The 23,447-nt window shown below is 41.5% G+C and overlaps 1 long non-coding RNA gene across 1 annotated transcript in view; it reads right to left on the bottom strand.

The window, feature by feature from the left end:
* The window catches only part of LOC309525497, a 602,601-nt gene extending 587,320 nt beyond the window's left edge, over window positions 1-15,281 (bottom strand). The window contains exons 1-2 of the long non-coding RNA XR_014216352.1: window positions 14,762-15,281; window positions 12,753-13,350 (exon numbers count right to left, since the gene is read on the bottom strand). This is a non-coding gene — a long non-coding RNA (uncharacterized lncRNA). The remainder of the gene's footprint in view (window positions 1-12,752; window positions 13,351-14,761) is intronic.
* Between the last annotated feature and the right edge of the window lie 8,166 nt (window positions 15,282-23,447).

The following is a 23,447-nucleotide window of genomic DNA, read 5'->3' as shown; positions in this document are numbered from 1 at the left end:
AGCCAGGTGTCACCCATCTTGTATTTGTGCCTCTCATTTGTTTTGCCCAAGTGCAATACTTTACATTTCTCCCTGTTAAAATTCATCTTGTTTATTTTTGCCCAGTTCTCTAATCTGTCAAGGTCGTTTTGAAGTGTGATCCTGTCCTCTGGGGTGTTAGCCACCCCTCCCAGGAAGAAAGAGGGTGCAAGGAAGGAGAACTAGTCAATCATAAGAACATAAAAAGAGCTCTGCTGAATCAGGCCAAAGGCCTATCTAGTCCAGCGCTCTGTTTTCAAAAACCCTCAAACAGAACTTGGGTGCAACATACTACACTTGTGATTCCCAGCAACAGAGGTAGACTTACTTCCAACAGTGGAGGTGAAACATAGCTATTGTGGCTACCAGCCACTGAACAAGAAGAGACGCATTGAGATAAAAACTCTGTGAATGATACGGACATGAGAAACAGATATATCTTCTAAAAGGTTTTCAAGTAAAGGAGTAGGGGTGGGGGGAATACCTTAAGAGGTATTTATTTTTTGAGGAAGCTATCACTGAAGGTGGAAAACGACATGAAAAACACAGCCAGTCTACATTGTCTGATGGGTGATATTCAATGTCAGTGATGCTCAAAGGAGACCAGTTGAAGTCATTGGGAAGTATCCAGCTCCCAGTGCAAGGATTTCCTCTTGCAGGACAGACCTCTGCTTTCCCCCACCTTCTCTTCCCCTGCCTGCTTCCTAAATCTGTTCCGGAGTTTCCTCCAGCCCTGTGGGGAGAGGAGGGGAGGCATTCCATTGTATGAGTGGAAATCTTTGCACTGATGGTACAAGTTAGTTGGATAGCAGCCATTGATTTCAGTGGGTCCACTCTGTGCACGACTTGGCTTCATGTCACCTATTCAGTTCAACGGAACTAGTTCAACAGCAAGTGTGTACAGTATATTCTCTTTTATCCAGAAAAATTGTACATTTATGACTAGTATGACAACCACACAACCGTTCAGCCTCCTTTTCAATTTCTGGATTGAATTACCTAATCATATTAGCATTGTTCACATTCCTCACTTCATCTGTATGACTGAGTAGTTATTATTGGATTATTTACTGCCTTTATTGTTATGACTAAGCTAATGAGTACAACGGACAAAGGTATTGCTCATAGGGTTGTTCTTTAAACATGCATTTCACAAAACTACAGAAATATACTATTTTTTTGTCTAAATTTAAGATTTTCACAAAATTTCGTTTCACTTATGGTTTGTGGGTGGGACCACATTGCTCGCCAATCTTCCCATTGCTATGTGTTGCTACTGCTTCCTCGGAGGGAGGGAGGCAAAGCAGAGTGAGCGTGGCATGGGTGCAGTGGCAGAGCCAGTGTGGGGCAGTGGTTAGAGTGTCAAACTAGGACCTGGGAGACCAGGATGCAACCTTGGGCTACTCCCTGTGTCTGCGCCCAACCTACCTCCCTGGGCTGTTGTGGGGATTAAGTGAGGAGGGGGAGAACCATGGACACCACCTTGAGCAATTTGTAGAGAAAGGTGGGATAGAAATGCAATAAACACATAAGCAATAAACACATAAGCCAACCTTCCTGACACTGCGCTAACATTATGCAGTGTTCCCGCTGCCTTGCCCCTCTCCCTCTTGGTGAGCACAGCCCCCTGCTTGGCAGGGGGTTGGACTCAATGGCCCTTGTGGTCTCTTCCAACTCTATGATTCTATGATTCTATGTGCGGCATCGGGAAAAGAGGAGAGCCATACAGCCCAACCAGCTCCTACTGATGGCATGTAAGAGTCACACTACAGTGCCTTCAAATGTGAAAGAGAAATAAATAAAGGGGAGAATGAAGTGCATACCATCTAATATGCATTGTGTCCGGGACTGGGCAGAGGAGGAATGGTGGAGACTGCCTCCCCACCCTAAGGAGGAGGAAGAAGACGGTATAGATTTACAACAGGGGTTTGCGGGAGGTCACAGCTCAGAGGCAGATGAGGGGGAAAGTTGGGAAATCGTGGGAGAGGAGGAGGCAGAAGCGGAGCGGCTGCTGAATAACATGGTGTCATTAGAAAGCATCCCAGACCCTCCATCTCCCAGAACCTGGCGAGCCTTGAAAGTAGGAGAGTAGAGAGCTCAAAGACAGAGGGCACGTAGCAGCACCCATAGAAGTAACAAAAGAGGAAGTGGGAGAGACGGGGGGTGGAGATTCACTCGGGACAATGCCGTTATCCAAGAGGCTGGGTTCTATAGCCTCTCTGTGTAAATATTGAAATAAAAAAGGACAGTAAGAAACCTTTCCTTGTCTTCATACTTTCCTGGGCAACCAGCTGGGAGCCACTGACAGCATCCTGACACATTGATTCTTTTGGATCACAAATGAACACAGATTAGTGTCTAACATCACAGGAGTGATATGTGGTCTAGGGTCCATCACACCTAGGAGGCTGGAGATGCAGTCTAGCCCAATCATGGCCCTCAGGGTGAGTGATTCAGCTTGAGTTTCTTCCCATCTGTAGAATCAGGATAGTTATCACCCTGCCTCACAGGCTAGGCATGAGAAGGAGAAAGATAATGCAACTTACTAATAATAACAAAAATATTGATGCACCTTCAATTATTTATTAAGCTTGGTTGCAGCAGGGGGAGTTTAAGAAATGGGACTGCTAAGGATTGTCACATCAGGGAGGAGGGGTTCAGGGCTGTCTTAAGTATATGCGGCGCCAGGGTGCAAAGATCCACCCAGGACTCTCTCCCCCCCCCCCGGTTGCCCAGTCCCAGGCGTGCAGGAGGGCGGAGCCAGCCAGCCACTTCAGCGTCTCGCTGGCTCGGTCGGCCCAAACTTGCAATGCAGAGCCGCCCGCAGCAGAAGAGCCCGCCGCAGCGCTCCGACCAACGGGCGGGCTCTTCCCCGGACTCTCGGCCTGGCGCCCCTGAGAGCCCGGCGCCCAGGTGCCCCACACCCCTAGCGCCTATGGTAAGATGGCCCTGGAGGGGTTTTAAAAATAAAACGAGAACCGTTGGTATTTTTAAGACCACTGCCAATTTCCCTGATTCTTCTTAACCACTTGGAAGCTCTCTCTCTTTTCAATTTGTACGTAAAAAGATGTACCAATTAAGAAACCTTCCCGAACTTCCAACTGCTCAGAGGGAACTGTCCAACTTCACAATTAGCACATGAAGAGAGGAAGCCAGACAGGGTGCTTTCGACAAGGTCGGATTTGAATGCAGATCTAGGACAAGGACCCCAGTGGCAAAACACTTTCTCAAGGGGACCAATTAGAAAGTAAAATACTTGATGCGTTTGTAATGTGTTTACACATTCTGCCCTCTCCCTCTCTCTCTCAAGCTAAAGTATACTTTTTCTGTTTTCCAGTTTTCTGCTGCTCTCTCTCATCCTTTATCTAAACTTCTTAATTAGATCAGTTCCTGAAGTCAGTTGATCAACTGCAGGGCCTAACGAATCCTCTAATGAGCTTCAGGAGCAGCAATGCCCTGGCAGCAGGCAGTGGATGTGAGCTGGGGTCTAAAAACCAAATAGCACTGCTCCCCAGAAAAACGCAAACGGATCTTCCATATCCTAAAGAAAGAGAATTTGGATATAATTTGCTTGCAAGAAACCCATGTGACAAGGGTACACAGGAAGGTGTTAACAAATAAAAGATTAGGCCAAGAATTCATCTCATCAGACAGAGTCAAGAAGAGAGGCGTGGTGATTTACGCCAAAGAGACTCTTTCACCGAAACTTTTGTTTAAAGATGAACAAGGAAGAATCCTGGCTATTGAGATTTCGACCCAAGGAGAGAAAATTTTGATATTAGGAATTTATGCACCAAACGAGGGGAAATCAGAATTTTATAAGAAGCTGCATGAGACATTATTGGACTATCTGGACTATTCTAACATCATTATGATGGGAGACATGAATGGGGTTGTCTCTACTCTTATGGATAAGTCGCAGAACCAGAATTTGACTAAAGATGGAAGACTACCAAAAACTTTCTTTGAACTAACTGACAATATGGATTTAATTGACTCATGGAGGACGAGAAACCCCCTAGGTAAAGAAGGAACTTTCTTTTCGGAGGCCCACCTGTCATGGACAAGGATCGACCAAATTTGGACAACTAGAGGGCTGGCACCTAAGACCACAAAAATAGAAATCTGCCCAAAGACTTGCTCCGACCATAACGCCCTGAAAATGGAAATGAGATTTACTACTGCCGACTCCTTCAGATGGAAAATGAATGACAACCTGCTAAGAGATCAAGAGATTGTAAAGAAGGCCCAAAAAGCTTTAAAGGACTATTTTGAAATCAACTTGAACACCTCGGTGGAAAAAAGAACAATCTGGGACGCGAGCAAAGCTGTTATGAGAGGGTTTCTGATACAACAGAATACGATCAAGAAAAAACTCTGGAATGGTAAAAAAGACAAGATATTGGAGAAGATAAGAGACGGCGAGAAAAAATTAAGATTAAACCCAAAATCCAAAGAGACCTTAAGAGAAATTAAATTCCACCAGTCACAATATGCGCAACTGATTAACCAAGAAGTGGAATGGAGAATTAAACAAATGAAACAAAGATCATTTGAATCGGCGAATAAATGTGGGAAACTGCTAGCTTGGCAGTTGAAAAAGAGACAAAAATTAAACTATGTTACCAATCTAGAAGTTGAAGGAAAGAACATTCAGAAACCGGGAGAAATTAGAAAGTGTTTCCAGAAATACTTTAAAAAGCTGTACACACAAGGACCCGAGGATGTAACCGAGATAGAACAATTTTTGAAAGAAAATGGTCTTCCAGAAATATCTCAAGAGAAGAGATCAACCCTGAATTGTAAAATAACACAACAAGAAATCGAGGATGCCATTCAGAATATGCAGCTGGGCAAATCTCCAGGACCTGATGGACTTACCTCCAAGTATTATAGGACGTTAAAAGACTATTTGATACAACCACTAGAGGAGGTTTGTAACCAGATTATGGGGGGAGGGAAGGCACCAGATACGTGGAAAGAAGCATTCATCACATTGATACCTAAAGTGGAAACTGAAAAGACTCAACTCAAGAACTACCGTCCCATCTCACTCCTAAATGTGGATTATAAAATATTTGCGGATATTCTGGCCAACAGATTTAAAAAAGTATTAAATGAGATAATCCATAAAGACCAGGCCGGCTTTCTCCCAGGTAGACATTTGTTTGACAATACCAGGAACATTATTGATATCTTGGAACTTTTACAAACAAATATTAACACCAAAGCAGTATTGATCTTTATTGATGCGGAGAAGGCCTTTGATAATATTTCCTGGAAATTTACGAAGAAAAATTTGGAAGGGATGGGAGTGGGAAGGGGGTTTGAGAATGGAATAGAAGCAATCTATTCAGAACAAAAAGCTAAGTTGATAGTGAACAATGTGGTGACAGAAGAACTTCATATTGAAAAAGGAACACGACAGGGGTGCCCCCTATCCCCCTTATTGTTTATTTCAGTCCTGGAGGTTTTGCTGAACATGATAAGGGAGGATCGGCAGGTACAAGGAATACGGGTCGGAGCGAAACAATATAAACTGAAAGCATTTGCAGATGACCTGGTTTTAACACTACAGGAGCCAGAACCCAGTACAAAAAGAGTTTTAGAACTGATCCAGAAATTTGGTCGGGTGGCGGGTTTTAAGTTGAACAAGCAAAAAACTAAAGTTTTAGGGAAAAACTTGACGGCCATGGAAACAGAAGGGTTTCAGAAAGAGACAGAACTAAATATTGTTAAGAAAGTGAAATACCTGGGGGTCAATCTGTCTTCCAAGAATTTGAATCTATTTAAAGATAATTATGAGAAATGTTGGTTAGAAGTTAAAAAAGATTTAGAAATTTGGTCAAGACTGAAATTATCCTTGTTAGGCCGAATTGCAGCTATAAAGATGAACGTTTTGCCAAAGATGTTGTTTTTGTTTCAAGCCTTGCAGATTGTGGACAGAGTGGAATGCTTTGGAAAGTGGCAGAAGGACATTTCTAGGTTTGTCTGGCAGGGCAAAAAGCCCCGAATAAAGTTTAAGATATTAACTGATGCAAAAGAGAGAGGGGGGTTTGCCCTGCCGGACCTAAGGCTATACTATGAAGCGGCAGCCTTCTGCTGGATGAAAGATTGGATTCTATTAGAAAACACTGATGTCCTAGATCTGGAAGGCTTCAATAATTCGTTAGGTTGGCATGCGTATTTGTGGTATGACAAGGGTAAATCATATGGAATGTTTAAAAACCATATTGTCAGAAAAGCAATATATATGGTCTGGAAAAAATACAAAGACTTATTGGAAAGCAAAACTCCGAGGTGGATCTCACCAATAGAGGCCAAAGCTCGGAAAACAACCAATATGGAGGCTTATTGGCCGAAATATTGGGAAATAATAGAAAATATTGAAGGTAACTGGAGATTGCAGAGCTTTGAAAAACTAAAGGATAAGGTGCAAAATTGGCTGCATTATGCCCAAATTAATGAGGTTTTTAAGCTAGACAAAAAAACAGGTTTCCAGGTGGAAAAATCGAAACTTGAGACAGAGTTGCTTGAACCAAAGACCAAGTTATTATCGAGAATGTATAACTTGCTGCTTAAATGGAACACCCAAGATGAGACAGTTAAATCAGCAATGATAAAATGGGCTCAGGACATTGGTTATAATATTATGTCTGATGACTGGGAAAGGTTATGGACCACCGGTATGAAGTTTACTGCATGTAATGCTTTGAAAGAAAACATTATGAAAATGGTATACAGGTGGTACATGACCCCGGTTAAGTTAGCTAAGATTTACCATTTGTCCGATAACAAATGTTGGAAATGCAAGGAAGCTGAGGGAACATTCTTTCACCTCTGGTGGACCTGCCCAAGACTGAAGGCCTTCTGGGAAATGATCTATAATGAGTTAAAAAAGGTGTTTAAGTACACCTTTCCCAAGAAACCAGAGGCCTTCCTTCTGGGTATTGTCGGCCAGAAGGTGTCTAAAAAGGATAGAACTTTTTTTATGTACGCTACAACAGCAGCAAGAATTCTTATCGCTAAGCATTGGAAGACCCAAGATTTGCCCACACTGGAGGACTGGCACACGCAATTGATGAACTACATGGAATTAGCCGAGATGACTGCAAGGATTCGAGACTTGGGAGAAGAAGCAATGGAGGAGGACTGGAAAAAATTTAAAAACTATTTGCAAAAGTATTATAAGTTATATGAAACATAAGATGTCGTGTGATTGGGAATCTAGCCCCAGTAACAAAACTTAACCATTTATGAAATTTGACAAGATTTATGAAAGAATTAAGGTTTAAATGGGTAAAAATGATATTATGGTATATTGTTCAGAGTATATATTGATCAAGAGATTTAAATTTAAACTGTAATTGAAAATTGAAAGAAACATATGAAATAAGGATATAATTTGCTGATAAATTTATTGTTAAGAAATGCATTCTGCGAGGGATGGGGGAAGTCCAATGGAAATTTGAAATGAGTTATCGAAATGGTTGTGTTTTTTTTTTTCCTTTTTTTCTGGTCTTTTTTTTTTTTTTTTTTTTTCTTCTTACTTTTTGATCTCTTTGTTATTTCTGTAAAAAATGTAATAAAAATTATTATAAAAAAAAAAAAAAATAAAAACCAAATAGCACTGCTGTCTCTCAAACTGTTAACTTCCCTCAGATTAAAGATTAAAGTCCTGTGGGGATGAGGGCCCTGTGTCATCCTAGTTGCCGAGTACAACACGGGACAGGGCTTCTCAAATCTTCCTGGAGTGATTTAAAAAATAAAAAAATACTTGTTCAAGCATTCCCATGTGATCACTCTGTGTGTAAGCCCAAGGACCTTGTTTCAGTGGAAGGTTCGGTCCTGAAACAAAACAATCATTCTCCAACATAGACAGATTTATCAGTCTTCCTCCTAAAAGCAGCCTGACAAACACAAATTAACCAGGTAAAACTTTCCCTATCGCTGTACAGTGGTACCTCGGGTTAAGTACGTAATTCGTTCTGGAGGTCCGTTCTTAACCTGAAACTGTTCTTAACCTGAAGGTGGGATAGAAATGCAACAAACACATAAGCCAACCTTCCTGACACTGCGCTAACATTATGCAGTGTTCCCGCTGCCTTGCCCCTCTCCCTCTTGGTGAGCACAGCAATGTGCGGCATCGGGAGAAGAGGAGAGCCCCACAGCCCCACCAGCTCCTACTGATGGCGTGTAAGAGTCACACTACAGTGCCTTCAAATGTGAAAGAGAAATAAATAAAGGGGAGAATGCAGTGCATACCATCTAATATGCATTGTGTCCGGGACTGGGCAGAGGAGGAATGGTGGAGACTGCCTCCCCATCCTAAGGAGGAGGAAGAAGACGGTATAGATTTACAACAGGGATTTCTCCTAAAAGCAGCCTGACAAACACAAATTAACCAGGTAAAACTTTCCCCATCGCTGTACAGTTGTACCTCGGGTTAAGTATGTAATTCGTTATGGAGGTCCGTTCTTAACCTGAAACTGTTCTTAACCTGAAGCACCACTTTAGCTAATGGGGCCTCCCGCTGCTGCTGCGCCGCCGGAGCACGATTTCTGTTCTCATCCTGAAGCAAAGTTCTTAACCCAAGGTAATATTTCTGGGTTAGCGGAGTCTGTAACCTGAAGCGTATGTAACAGGGTATCACTGTATTTCAGTTCACAAAACCCTTCACAAATGACACTTTGGTGGCCAGGTCAAAATGCAGGAAAATATTTAGTAAATAGGTAAAAGCCTCTGAAATTTTCCAGAGTGTCTTTTCTTTTCACTACTGGGAGATAACAAGCAGGTCTGGAAATAAGGCGAAGAGCATTCAAGTCAGACAGTATTTTCAAAATTAAACCAGAACTGAACAATTTGTGATCAACCACATATTGTGGCCTGCTGGATGCTATACATACACACCCCTTGCATTTTTGCAGCCATCAGCAAGTAGCAAAGATGAGAGTTACGTCAGAAAATTCATTATCATAAGCAGTGGGCTACCTTGAGCTAGGTGAGTCATACGTTGTGCAGGCCTGAATTAATGACTGCACTAAGCCTTGTCTCAAAAGAAAATGGGTTTCCACATAGCAGCTTCAAAAGACAAGCCCTTTTGTGCATTGACAGTACATGAATCTGCAATTGCATGTGCAATCCTGCTTGTAGATAATTATTCACAATTTGATTTATTTATTCACACTGCTTAGAGAGCTCTTCAAGCAAGCTGTTTATAAATCTTCCAAATGAATGAAAAGTATAAAGTGTCCAGAGTTTCCCAGAAGCAACATCTGGCAGAAGGAAAATAAATGGTCCCTTCTGTTTTGTCTGACAAAGCCTAAATATCAGGGCTGGGCTGAAATTTCTCAGAAAACAATTTTCTGATAGATTTTTGAAAATGTCATTTTATAATATAATTATAATAATGTATTATTTATACCCCGCCCATCTGGCTGGGTTTCCCCAGTCACTCTGGGTGGCTTTTAATAACTAGCACAAATGAAAAGGAACAAGTTGCCAGCTGTACAATAATAAAGTTATGTTTTAAATTGTGTACAGTGCCATTCCTTTCCCTAGCAAGATGCATAGTATGTCTCTGAGACCCTTCCACTATCAGACCCCACCAGAGACACACCTGGGAGAGTGGAGGACTAGTCAATTGCAGGTTCTACTGCCAGGCCCTTGAGGTGAATGTTCTGTGAAATGCCCGCTAAGCTTCTCTGCTTGTGACAAAGGTGATCCAGCTGTGGATCCAGTTTTAGTGATTGCTTAAATGTTTTAATATTTTTCAAGAAAGCAATGGGCTTGTTCCCTGCTCCTTCTGTCCCTCCTCTCTGAAATCATTGCTTCCTTCAACTAGCAGTATGAACTAACACTATAGTTCCATTCACTGATAAGCCAAAAATTATCAAAAATATAATTTTCTGATAATTCTCTTTCAGCCACAATTATGCCCTTCACATGTTTTTGGACTCACGGCATCCTTGACCATCAGTCACGCAGGCTACAGCTGATTGGAATTGGGGTCTAACCACATCTGGGAACACCATGGTGACTATCCTTGTTCTGTCACCAAAAGGGAAATCCATCTGATTATGGAAACTCAGATGGCTTTTGAAAAAATATATATGAGAAATACACTGTACTAGTCAAGTACACGGAACTTTAAGCCCAAACATCTGTACTCCAATGCTATCGGAATCTTGTGGCCATCTCCCTTCTAATTCTAATGAGAATATTTTATACAGTACAGTGGTACCTCGGGTTACATACGCTTCAGGTTACATACACTTCAGGTAACAGACTCTGCTCACCCAGAAATAGTACCTCAGGTTAAGAACTTTGCTTCAGGATGAGAACAGAAATCGTGCTCCAGCGGTGCGGCGGCAGCAGGAGGCCCCATTAGCTAAAGTGGTGCTTCAGGTTAAGAACAGTTTCAGGTTAAGAACGGACCTCCGGAACGAATTAAGTACTTAACCCGAGGTACCACTGTACTGAGATCCTTTCTGCTTCTCCAGAATCAAAATTCATCAGCTAAGGCCACATTTTTTATCTCACTTGGGCTGTAGTTGTCTCCATTAAGATGGTGTTATATAGAAGGTTTTTTGATTAGCACTTAAAAGCACCATCCATCTTATATTCAAGGTTGGTCCAACTTGCCACATTTACGAGGAAGCTGAAAGTAACACAGAGCTCTTCATTAGGCAAACTGAGCCTATTTTAGCATTCAGGCTAAACTAATTAGGTATGCTGCAAATTAGATTTCCTTTTGGCCAGAAATAAGTGGTTCCGCTGGCTCTTGGTTAACAGGATTGACAGGCATTGCAGTGGAATATGCATTATTCTACCCATAAAACTGCCAATTCTCTGGGAAATATTGGGAAAATACATACATCTGTATCTCTGTCTCTCTCTTTGGTGAAGGGAGAGATAAATTAACATTAGTTTTTAACAGACATGTATTATTATTATTATTATTATTATTATTATTATTATTAATCATTTCTAGAGAATGAACCATACATTGGTCCTAGTGATTTGTCTTTATTTTAGTTTTGCCAGCTAAATTACCCAAGAAGGTCTGGCACCAAGCTAGGTTAAAGAGTTGCCCATCCTACTGAAAGGGCCTGAAATGACTCTTGAGCTGTCTCCACCACAGGTCCCTAAATTTCTGGAACTTTCCGTTCCTTTAAGAATTCACTAGAGAAGAAAGAAATGCATAGTTGTTCCTGCCCTCTAGGTAAGGACTTGATTGGGAAGACAAAAAACACATGACCTGCATTCTATAATAGCAAAAGGAGGGAGTGTTTGATTCAATCATACAATACATAGAGATTCGCCCCAGGAATCTTCTTTGCTGACCTACCTATTTACCAAGACAGGTAATACTAGAGATAATAAGAGCCAAAACAACAGGTTGGTCAATTTCTTCTGCATTTGCGATATACCTCATTAGTTTCTTTATTTTTTATGTCACTTATGAATAGTTAATAACCAATAGCTTAGCCCTTGGCAGGGTTACATAACAAGATAGCATTTTCCATTTCTTTTTCTTTCCTAATGAGAGATCCAAATCTACAGAGGCATGAATATATTTAAAAATATAGGCACTCAGAATAGTCCACATAGCAGGTTGTGTGCTGAGTATTTTACCTATATGAATGTCACGGAAACAAATTAACCAAGTGGTCTCAAACTTATGTAGATGTGCCCTGATGCTGATGGCTGGTACACACTCTATCTATCTATGACAGGGGTTGGCAATTTTTTAGGTGTGGGGGGCAGAGGGAAGATGAGCGGCACGAAAGGGCTGGCTCCGGAGAGGGGCTGCTTAAAATGGCGCTCAGCCCAGCCCCCTTCCTCCTCTAGGCAGGGCGGAGAGAAGTCAGAAGAAGGGAGGAGGAGGAGGTGTACTTTGTGTGTGAGGGAGAGCGGGGGAATGGCACAGCCCGAACAAACAGAATTCCTATGCCGATCCACAGACAGTCTGCTGGCCAGATCCTGAATTAAGGCAATTGGGACTGATCCAGCCCGCGGACCTCAGTTTGCAGATCCCTGGTCTATAACATGGATTTGGGTTTGTTCAACTGGTCTGTTCAATACCTAGATGAGAAATGAGTAGAATCAATACAGCTCATGGCAGAAATAATTGGACAGAGCCAGATTCATTTTCTATAATTCTGTCCTATTTTTCTCCCAGAATGACATTTCATAGATCAAGGGATGATGTTATCCTGGCATTGTCTGGGTTGATAATGAAGTCATTTATCCATGCAAAATGTAGATGCTGCCATCCATGCACCCAAAGACCTGGTAGGCTAGCTTTCTTGAACAATAGTAAGCCTTCATCCTGGGCATCTTCCACCAAAATACCACAACCCATTTTTTCCCCAGAATACATTGCCTTAATTAATTCACTAACACATTCAAAAACATACATTCAAAAGAAGTCAGAAGAGAGGGGGGATCCAATAGAAGTTTGGAGAGAACTACAGGAAAAAGGGGGACCCGGGTGGCGCTGTGGGTTAAACCACAGAGCCTAGGACTTGCCGATCAGAAGGTCGACAGTTCGAATCCCCGCGACGGAGTGAGCTCCCATTGCTCGGTCCCTGCTCCTGCCAACCTAGCAGTTCGAAAGCACGTTAAAGTGCAAGTAGATAAATAGATGCCGCTCCGGCGGGAAGGTAAATGGCGTTTCAGTGCACTGCTCTGGTTCGCCAGAAGCGGCTTAGTCATGCTGGCCGCATGACCCACAAGCTGTACGCTGGCTCCCTCAGCCAATAAAGCGAGATGAGCGCTGCAATCCCAGAGTCGGCCACTACTGGACCTAATGGTCAGGGGTCCCTTTACCTTTACCTTTAAAGGCAACAGGGAAGGGTGCACAATGACCTCCACAAAAAAGAAGGGCAGATTTGAGGGCATAGAGATGCAAGAGCAGAGAAGGTGAGACTTTGCACTTCATTCCCTCTGTGTGTTCCATTTCCTCCAGGCAAGAAAAGTTCCAAGCTCACCCATCAGCAATGGCAACAAATAGCATTCCAGGTGTTGCTGCCATTTACGGTGTGCTGCAGTCCATTGAGCACATGTAGGAAAACCCAGCTGTAGTAATCTCAGTGACACTGTTGGGAAATTAATTCCCAAGTGTGTTACCTATCAATCAGTTGATAAATTTTCACCTGTCCCCTTGCAAATTGGAAGATCATTCCTGAGAAAAATAACCAGGGGGTTGTCTTTCATCAAACATGCCTGCCATTGGAATTGTCCTAGAAGCCATCAATTTGTTATGGTTTCCTGCCTTTTCTGCCAACTGTAACTTCCAGGTAGGGAAAAAATATTTCCTCACCTCACCTGAAACAATTAAGGGAAAGCGCCGTTTACAAGCCAATCACAACGACAACCAATTATTCTACTAAAATACTTACAGCTGAAAGTCAGTGGGACCCAGTCAGTGTGTGGCCACTACATATCCAAGTAAATTTGTAGTGTTCCCCTTAATCAGAAGAAAATAAATGAAACCTTTTGGATTTCTTCCAGCCCTTTTTGACTGTGGTTTCCCAGAGCGGGGCATCTGATCACCTCAGGGACATTTGATAAGATGTATTGGAATAATGTGCACATCACTCAGCCATCCTGAATAACCACAAATCTACCTCAGAGTATATAAACATAAAACAACTACAAATAAATGGAACAACCTCCGTTGTTTGTGTCTGAGCAGACAGAATAGCAACTTACACTGGTAGTAAGGCACATGTATCATAGATTTAAATCACATGAATCTCTCTCTCCCCCCCCCCCCAAGAATCCTGGGTATCACCTTGTGGAGCCATAATTCCACTGCTCCCAGGATTCTTTGGGAGAAGTAATGCGCTATTTGTGAGAATTGGGTGAGCTTCCAACATATGGTGTGAATATGCCCTTTACTTTATATACAAAAAGCCCTGAAAAATTTTGTAAGCCATGGAATGATCCACTGGAATGTTCTTCAGTTTTAGAGGAGGTGGTTTGAGTAGATGTTCGGAATATATCTGAGTGATTGTATTACAATCTAAAATACGTTTTGTCAACAGAAAAATCTTAGAAACATCCAGTAACTTAATATACCACTAGAAATTGATGAAGTGTCATTAAAGCAGAGCAATCTATCAGATCCAACATACACAATGGCTGTGATGGTTTATGTTTATTTCAAGAAAAATGAAACTAATGTTTTTTCAGGAATGATTGTTTCTGGGACAAACCCAAGAATATGTAAGCCAAGACAAAATATAGCTAAGAAACCTGATGCATTTTATACAGATTACTGACTCCCTCCCCTGGTAGCAGATTTCATGTAGTGATTGTCATCTGCTATTAAAATGTTTCAAGCTAGGACTATGTCATGCCTATGTTCTGCACATGGACAGTATTAAGTATCTGCAAAACAGTAGTCTGCTCTATGCACAAATGGATTTGATAGTTTCATGATGGGTGAGTCCAGTGTACTTGAACAAAGGTGATCTGCTGGCTTCTACTTTGCTTCTTTGAATGTATAAAAATGTTCACCACAAAGTTTGGTTTCTTTGTATATTCATAGGTATGGGTGAGTTTGTCTGTTTCATTTTTACATGCATTCACTCTTGAGTGGTTTTGTTCCATTTCTGCAAAAATCTGTGGTTTTGAAAAGAAGTGCATTCACACATATAACACATTTAATTACACATGCATAAATGTCTAGTTTTAAATATAGTTTCTTCCAAAATATGCATTTTAAACGTACCTTTGATACTTTTTAGAGCTCGGCACTGTGTCAGAACATCTGAGAAGTGGATAATTAACTCCTAATCCACACATTAGTCTGAGAGGTGCTGATCAGCTGAGTTCTCATTGGAATTCTTGAAGACTGAATTCTTCAAGCATCTCTAATGGAACTTGGAAGCAATTCCCAATGGCTTGCTAGTGTGTGAAATGCATGAAAGCTTATCCATAGGGGCAAAAGATCTAAAAAATTCAGGGACTGGTAGGATACACATAATGGGGTGTGTGTGCAAGATGTCAGTTATGTGATGGCCAATTTCCTACATACACACAGTTTTGCTGCCCCCCCATACTTTTGTGCCTTGTTGTTGTTTAGTCGTTTAGTCGTGTCCGACCAGAGCTCTCCAGGCACTTCTGTCTTCCACTGCCTCCCGCAGTTTGGTCAAACTCATGCTGGTAGCTTCGAGAACACTATCCAACCATCTCGTCCTCTGTTGTCCCCTTCTCCTTGTGCCCTCCATCTTTCCCAACATCAGGGTCTTTTCCAGGGAGTCTTCTCTTCTCATGAGGTGGCCAAAGTATTGGAATCTGTCCTTCAGGATCTGTCCTTCCAGTGAGCACTCAGGGCTGATTTCCTTAAGAATGGATAGGTTTGTGGGTCGGAGCGAAACAATATAAACTGAAAGCATTTGCAGATGACTTAGTTTTAACATTACAGGAGCCAGAATCTAGCACAAAAAGAGTTTTGGAATTGATTCAGAAATTTGGTCGGGTGGCGGGTTTTAAGCTGAATAAACAAAAAACTAAGGTGTTAGGGAAAAACTTGACGGTTACTGAAACAGAGGGGTTTCAGAGGGAAACAGAACTAAACATTGTTAAAAAAGTGAAATACCTGGGGGTTAATCTGTCCTCCAAGAACTTGAATTTATTTAAAGACAATTATGAAAAATGTTGGTCAGAAGTTAAAAAAGATCTAGAAATCTGGTCAAGATTGAAACTATCCTTGTTAGGCCGAATTGCAGCTATAAAAATGAACGTCTTGCCAAAAATGTTGTTTTTGTTTCAGGCTTTGCAGATCGTGGACAGAGTGGATTGTTTTGGAAAGTGGCAGAAGGATATTTCTAAATTTGTCTGGCAGGGCAAAAAGCCCCGAATAAAGTTTAAAATATTAACTGATGCAAAGGAGAGAGGGGGGTTTGCCCTGCCGGACTTAAGGTTATACTATGAAGCTGCGGCCTTCTGCTGGATGAAAGATTGGATTTTATTGGAAAACACTGATGTCCTAGATCTGGAAGGCTTTAACAATTCGTTAGGTTGGCATGCGTATTTGTGGTATGACAAGGGGAAAACACATGGAATGTTTAAAAACCATATTGTCAGAAAAGCAATATTTATGGTCTGGAAAAAATACAAAGACTTATTGGAAAGCAAAACTCCGAGGTGGATTTCACCAATAGAGGCCAAAGCTCGGAAAACATCCAATATGGAGGCATATTGGCCGAAATATTGGGAAATAATAGAAAACATTGGAGGTAATTGGAGGCTGCAGAGCTTTGAAAAATTAAAGGATAAGGTGCAAAATTGGCTACATTATGCCCAAATTAATGAGGTTTTTAAGCAAGACAAAAAAATAGGATTCCAGGTGGAAAAATCGAAACTTGAGACAGAGTTGCTAGAACCAAAGACCAAGGTAATATCGAGAATGTACAACTTGCTGCTTAAATGGAACACTCAGGATGAAACAGTTAAATCAGCCATGATAAAATGGGCTCAAGACATTGGTTACAATATCATGTCAGAAGACTGGGAAAAGTTATGGACCACCGGTATGAAGTTTACGGCATGTAATGCCTTGAAAGAAAACATTATGAAAATGGTATACAGGTGGTACATGACCCCAGTCAAACTCGCTAAGATATACCATTTGTCTGATAATAAATGTTGGAAATGTAAGGAGGCTGAAGGGACATTCTTTCACCTCTGGTGGACGTGCCCAAGATTGAAGGCCTTTTGGGAAATGATCTATAATGAGTTAAAGAAGGTGTTTAAGTACACCTTTCCCAAGAAACCAGAGGCCTTCCTTCTGGGCATTGTCGGCCAGAAGGTGTTAAAAAAGGATAGAACTTTTTTTATGTATGCTACAACTGCAGCAAGAATTCTTATCGCCAAGTATTGGAAGACCCAAGATTTGCCCACACTGGAGGAGTGGCAGACGCAACTGATGAACTACATGGAACTGGCTGAAATGACTGCAAGAATCCGGGACCTGGGAGAAGAGGCAATGGAGGAGGATTGGAAAAAATTCAAAGACTATTTGCAAAAGTATTACAAGTTGTATGAAACATAAGATGTCGTATGATTTAGAACGTTAGCCCCAGCAATGAAGTTTAATTATTTATGAAATTGTTAACATTTGTGAAAGAACCAAAGTTTAAATGGGTTAAAACGATATCAGGTTATATTTTTAGAGCAAACGGAGAACAAGATTTAAACTTAAATTGCAATTGAAAATATAAAGAAATACACGAAATAAGGGTATAATTTGCTGATGACTTTATTATCAAGAATGCATTATGCGGGAGATGTGGGGAAGTCCAATGGAAATTTGAAATAAGTTATAGAAATGGATGTGACTTTTTGTTCTTCTTTCTTTTCTTTTCTTTTATTCTGTCTTTTCTCATCTGTAATTTGGAAAAATGTAATAAAAATTATTATAAAAAAAAAAAAAGAATGGATAGGTTTGATCTTCTTGCAGTCCATGGGACTCTCAAGAGTCTCCTCCAGCACCATAGTTCAAAAGCATCAATTCTTTGGCGATCAGCCTTCTTTATGGTCCAGCTCTCACTTCCATACATCACTACTGGGAAAACCATGGCTTTAACTATACAGACCTTTGTTGTCAAGGTGATGTCTCTGCTTTTTAATATGCTGTCTAGGTTTGTCATTGCTTTTGTGCCTATCTGCTGGCAATTCCATAACCTTCCGTAGTCTTCATTTAGATAGATATTTATTTAATTTATGACCTTTGTGTGCTGCTCCAAAATGCAAAGTTCTCTGGGTGGCCTGCAGTAAACAATAAAACAATCTGAACACAAATAAGACACTGAACCGTAAAAATACTTTAAGTGCATGGATTTTTAAAAATAATTATTCACTGGGTAGTATTCAACTACACAGTTGCAATAACTCAAGGATTAGCCCAAGGGCATTTCTCCCCCTCTTTCCCTGTGCATGGAGTGCACCTCCCCCCCATCTGTTCTGGAGGGTTCAAAGAACCCCCAGAACAGATTTACAGGTGTGGAGGAAATGTTCTGTCATGCAAGGAGAAAACCTTGCACTGCTATAACATTTTGATAAGCACTACATCAAATACATCCCATTGTCATAGGAGAGGAATGTTTTGAAGTAGCCCTTTTTCTTTTCTTTTCTTTCCTATTTCTTTTTCTTTTTTCCTTTCTATTTTTTTCTGCCAGTTTTGAAGATAGAGAGCCAAAGGCTCAAACACATACAATAAAAACATGGCTAAACAGGGATCTGAATTCTTACCTCCCAACTCTAATCAATTTTCTTCATTGAACTCTGTCGGCTATCAGTGTAAAAATAAACATTCGAGTCTGAGATTCAGCTTGGGAATTTTAAATTGGTAGTGAAAGATCCATTCTCAAAGGAATTTCAGAAGTTGCTTTGTTCTGAATCAGGTCCCTGGTCCATTTAGCTCAATACTAATACTGACCATTAGTGGCTTAACAGGGTTCCAGGCAGCGGATATTCTCAGCCTTGCCTGGAGATGCTGGAAATTGAACCTGGTACTTTCTGGGCACAATGCAGATGCTCTATCAGCCTTTCCCCTAACTATGGCTGGATCTATACATATCAAAAAAGCAATTCAGTTCGTAAACTTCATAAAGGGAAATCCCATTGGTGAAAGACAGGACTCCACAGCGCCATCTGGTGTCACAGTGTTTTACACATATAAAGTGTTTTTTCTTTACCATTGTAGCTGACTCCTTTGTCTCTTGTTCTAAATTTGAATACAGGTTCATTTCTGAAATGTGCAATGAACGAGGTTGTTGAACAGATTCTTGGGCTAGAGTATTGTTTATGGGAGGTTGGGAGAGGTTGTTGCTGTTATTGTTGTAGCTTTGGTTTTGGATCTTATAATTCATGTGGAAATTGTTTCCATTTGGTTGTGTGCTTTTGGATGTGTTTTATCTATTGTTTATGACTTTCGTTATGTTTGTAATTGTGTAAATCTTGTCATGTTGTAAGCCACCTTGAGCATGGTTTCAACTATGGAAAGGTGGCATATAAATAAAATGATGATGATGATGAAGTTGAGGGTGAGATGACAGAAGAAAACTACTAGACTCCCTTTTGTGTTCAAACTCAAATATTAGCCCTAGACCTGGTTTGGACAGTTGCTTCCATCCAGCCAAGAAAATATCTCCCACAACTTTTCTTCGCTGCACTGAGCAAGGTTTGAAAGCAAAGTAGAGCTGTGTGTCTTTGACATGTGCATATGAAAACTCCCAATGTGCTGACAATTCAGGTTTCCCCAATAATAGCAGTGCAGAGTCCAGATTGAGCAAAGGATCTGAACGAAAAGGCTCGCTGGGGGATGACGGTAAGAAGTCTGTGTTGGGATGGAGTTGAAATACGTTTCTGCACATGAAGAGTTTGTATGACTTGACGAAATTATGGAGGGGGCTCTTTGCCACCAGCTTCCACGGGCCCAATAAAGTTTCTGGATGCATTGCATCAAGCACAGTAACCAGATTTATAACAAGGAAAGGCACAGTGAGCTTCAAAACTGCTGTTATAAAGCCTAATTGCTCACCCTTAAAGGCCTGACTAGATCAGTTAGTCATTAGCCTTTTCAGACACAGGACAACTAATGGACTCGGTGTTATATATCTGTGCTCTTATGTGCCCAGTTAGTTACTAGAATGGGGCCCTGATCTGAATTTCTTTTTTAGGCCCCTCCCAGATGACCTGTTCATTGAGTATCCATCCTGATTTGTTTGCAGGAAGCTTTCACTGAGATTCTATTATGCCCACCCTTAAGTGTACATTCATTCTGGTTTGTGGGGAGTTTATGCAGCAATGAACATTCATACTGATTTGCCTGCATGGTGCCAATCAGTCAATAAATTATCCCACACTTTTTCATACATTTCCCCATCACACTTCTATCTGCAAAAAGTCTCTCTGTGTGTTTTAGGTGGATTATAGTGAGGGAAAGGGGGATTTTTTTCTGCAGATGTAGCAAAACATTTAAATCAAGCAAATGCTTTTCAGGTTCTTTGACTTTTCCTCTCCTATTTAACTCCAAGACCAGGGAGGAGGAGGAACATACTTTAGCTAGAGCAAAGATTTCCTCTTGCACAACAAAACTTCCCCTCATGGACCCCAGGTTCTTTCCCCAAATCTGCTCCAGGGGGTTGGAGGGAAACCCAGAACAGATTTGGGGAGGGAGAGACACTCAAGCCACATGGGGAGAGAAGAAGGAGGGGAAGTTCCATTGCACAGCCCAAAGGCTTTGTGTTATAATTGCTTCATTGGATATCTCCCTATGAGCTGGAGTGAACCACAAGCACAGTGTCAGGAGCCCAGGCCGCCGTCTTGATATCACAGCACCCAAGGCATAATTAGCTTGAACATTTATTGCCAAACAATTAGCCTTTGACACTCTAGCCGAGTGTCCATGTCTTATGATTCAGTTGACCCTTCTAAGGAATGTTTCCGGCTTCTGGAGAATATCCTGAACCTATGACCCTTACATTTCTGGTTCTGTTTTCTGTCTTATACCTTTCCCATTCATCTACTCCTGGGGCTCATGGGGTTAACGTCCTCCTCTTCTGGTGAGGAAATGCTCTCCCTCCTGCCTTCCGATCCTGCCTGTGCTTCTTGAGAGAGTTAGCTTCTCTGCAGCCCACCCTCTGCTAACGGCTTATCTACATCCTTTCAGAATGGGGGGAGTTGACAGCCAACTGCTTGCAGCTGTCTGAGAGAAATGCAAGCCTCTCTGTTCCTGGCTGCTTTCTAACTCATGCTGGACTTCTCTACTTTGGGCAGACACTACTGTGTGTTCATGACACACAGTTTGCCTCTTCAGCACTGGATATGCTGTAAAGCCGCCCAGAGTGGCTGGGGAAACTCAGCCAGATGGGCGGGGTATAAATAATATATTATTATTATTGTTGTTGTTGTTGTTGTTGTTGTTGTTATTATTAATACCATTCTCAGATGCAATTGAACCCTGTCCCCCCTGTCTTAATGCTCCTTTGGATCAATGTCTAGTAAAATTGTTGTTGTTACTTTATACCTCACCTTTTCTCCTTATGCAGCTAACAGATAGAAACAAGAATGGCTAAAAAAGAAAAGAAAAAACAATTAATAAAAAATTAAACTTTAATAGAATTAAAACTATATACATATAAAATATGCTTAAAGCATGCCAATAAAACAGCACTGCACTGGCCCTTTTATTAAAAGCAGTCAATTCCCAAAAGCCAGTTGGAACAAGATGCTCTTCATCTGCCAGTGGAAGGACAACAAGGAGGGAGACAGACTAGCTTCTTCAGGGATGGATTGCCAAAGGCTGGGAGTAGCCACTGAGAAGGCCCTCTTCTGCATCTACTGGAAGCCAGTAGAACTGTTGTAGCAAGGGGGTTGCGTGCTCCCTATAACCAGCCCTAGTCAACAATCTGGCTGTACCTCTCTGAGCCAGTTGAAGTTTCTTTAACTGTGCAAATGCACTCCCAACCACTGCAGTTACATGTCCAGTAAAACTAACTCTAAAATAAATAGATGCTGCAGTCCAGCCCCTTGATGTCTGAAGTGACAGCATAAAGCAAAGCCAGTGCCAACAAGCAAGTGCAGAAACACCCTTGAGGGCAACTCTCTGTGGTGCTCCCTCTTTTTTGAATTTGAAAGTGCTATACTCTCATCCTTGAGATGACAGATTCCCTGGGAAAAGAGCTTTGTGCCATGACTGGCTTGTGGCTTCATAGACACTGAATGGTTTGTCTCTCGCACCTGCAGTAACATTGTCAAGATTCCATTCACAGGCTGTCAAACGTAGCAATGGCTTCCTCATCAAGCCATTGTTCCTGGATAAAGAAAGTGCCAAGCAGAAATTTACAAACAGTGATAAGGACATTTTCCCCTTGATCATGCATTGGGTGAAATACATTTTAGTTACTTGCAAAGAGTAGGCAAACCAGGTCAACGTTGCCAATCCGATCACCTGCTTATTCATAGAGGATAAAGCTATCAATGGTTACTTGTTATGATGACTATGTTCTGCCTCCACTGCCAAAGGCAATATGCCCTTGAACACCAATTTCTTGGGAACAACAGTAGAGAAAAGCTATTGCTGTCCTACCCTGCTTGTGGATTTCCCAGGGGCCTCTGGTCAGCCTAAGTGGGTCTTTGTCTGATGCAAAATATCTCTTCATGTACAAGTTCAAGTGGTTTTATTACGGCCAATGACCAGTACCAAGAAAAAAACACACCAATTACAAAATGTAAAAGCTCAAAACAAGATAAAATGATATAAAATCACATATACTTAAAAAAAAAAGCAGTTCTGGGTGGAAACCCTTCTGATCAAGAAATGTCCATCGGTTGATATATTATATTATTCTAATCCTGGGTGCTAATCATTATATTTTGATTGCTGCTGCACAAAATTTGGCCACCTTGTAGGTTATAACAGGATTGTTATCAAGGAGCAACAGAGTGGCAAGGAACTGATTAGAGCATCCAGTATATTTCTGGCAAAATCTCTTCGTGTGTCTACATGTTCTCAATTTGTCTGATCCATTGTAAAGTCATTTAAATGGATAAGAACATAAGCCAATACTGAACAGGACCAAGATCTGATGTATCCTGTGTCCTTCCTCAGACAGTGCCAGCCACAAGATTCTGGAAAATTCTCAAGTAAGCAAAGCACAACAGCAACAGCCTTCCTTCATTATTTGTCCCCAGCATCCAGTATTCAGAATTACACTGCAGCAGAACACTGACTTCTCATTTAGCTCCTCTGCTATTCTTCATTAGGCAATACTATGTACATTTCCTTCAAATAGGTCCCATTGAACTTAACAGAATGGACAGTACAAAGCGGCACATCCCTGTACTCCCCCCAACACACACACTTTTCAATCTGTTTGGAAGACATGCATATTCCTTCTGTAAGGAATATGCCTGTTGTCCTTGTCCATGGAGTTTTCTTGGCAGGGATACTGGAGTGGCTTGCCGGTTCCTGCTCCAGGTGGATCACGTTTGGTCAAAACTCTCCACTATGACCTGTCCATCTTGGGTGGCCCTGCACGGCATAGCTCATGGCTTCTCTGAGTTACTCAAGCCCCTTCGCCACGGCAAGGCAGTGATCCATGAAGGGGGAAGATCATGGCTACTGGGCCCATCACCTCCTGGCAAATAGAAGGGGAAGAAATGGAGGCAGTGAAAGATTTTACTTTCTTGGGCTCCATGATCACTGCAGATGCTGACAGCAGTCACGAAATTAAAAGACGCCTGCTTCTTGGGAGAAAAGCAATGACAAACCTAGATAGCATCTTAAAAAGCAGAGACATCAGCTTGCCAACAAAAGTCTGTATAGTTAAAGCTATGGTTTTCCCAGTAGTGATGTATGGAAGTGAGAGCTGGACCATAAAGAAGGCTGATCGCCGAAGAATTGATGC

Source organism: Podarcis vaucheri (assembly GCF_965113315.1).
Source record: "Podarcis vaucheri genome assembly, chromosome: 2".
Taxonomy (NCBI): domain Eukaryota; kingdom Metazoa; phylum Chordata; class Lepidosauria; order Squamata; family Lacertidae; genus Podarcis; species Podarcis vaucheri.
The sequence above is the reverse complement of the archived record's forward strand: the minus strand, read 5'-3'. Positions and strand labels throughout refer to the sequence as shown.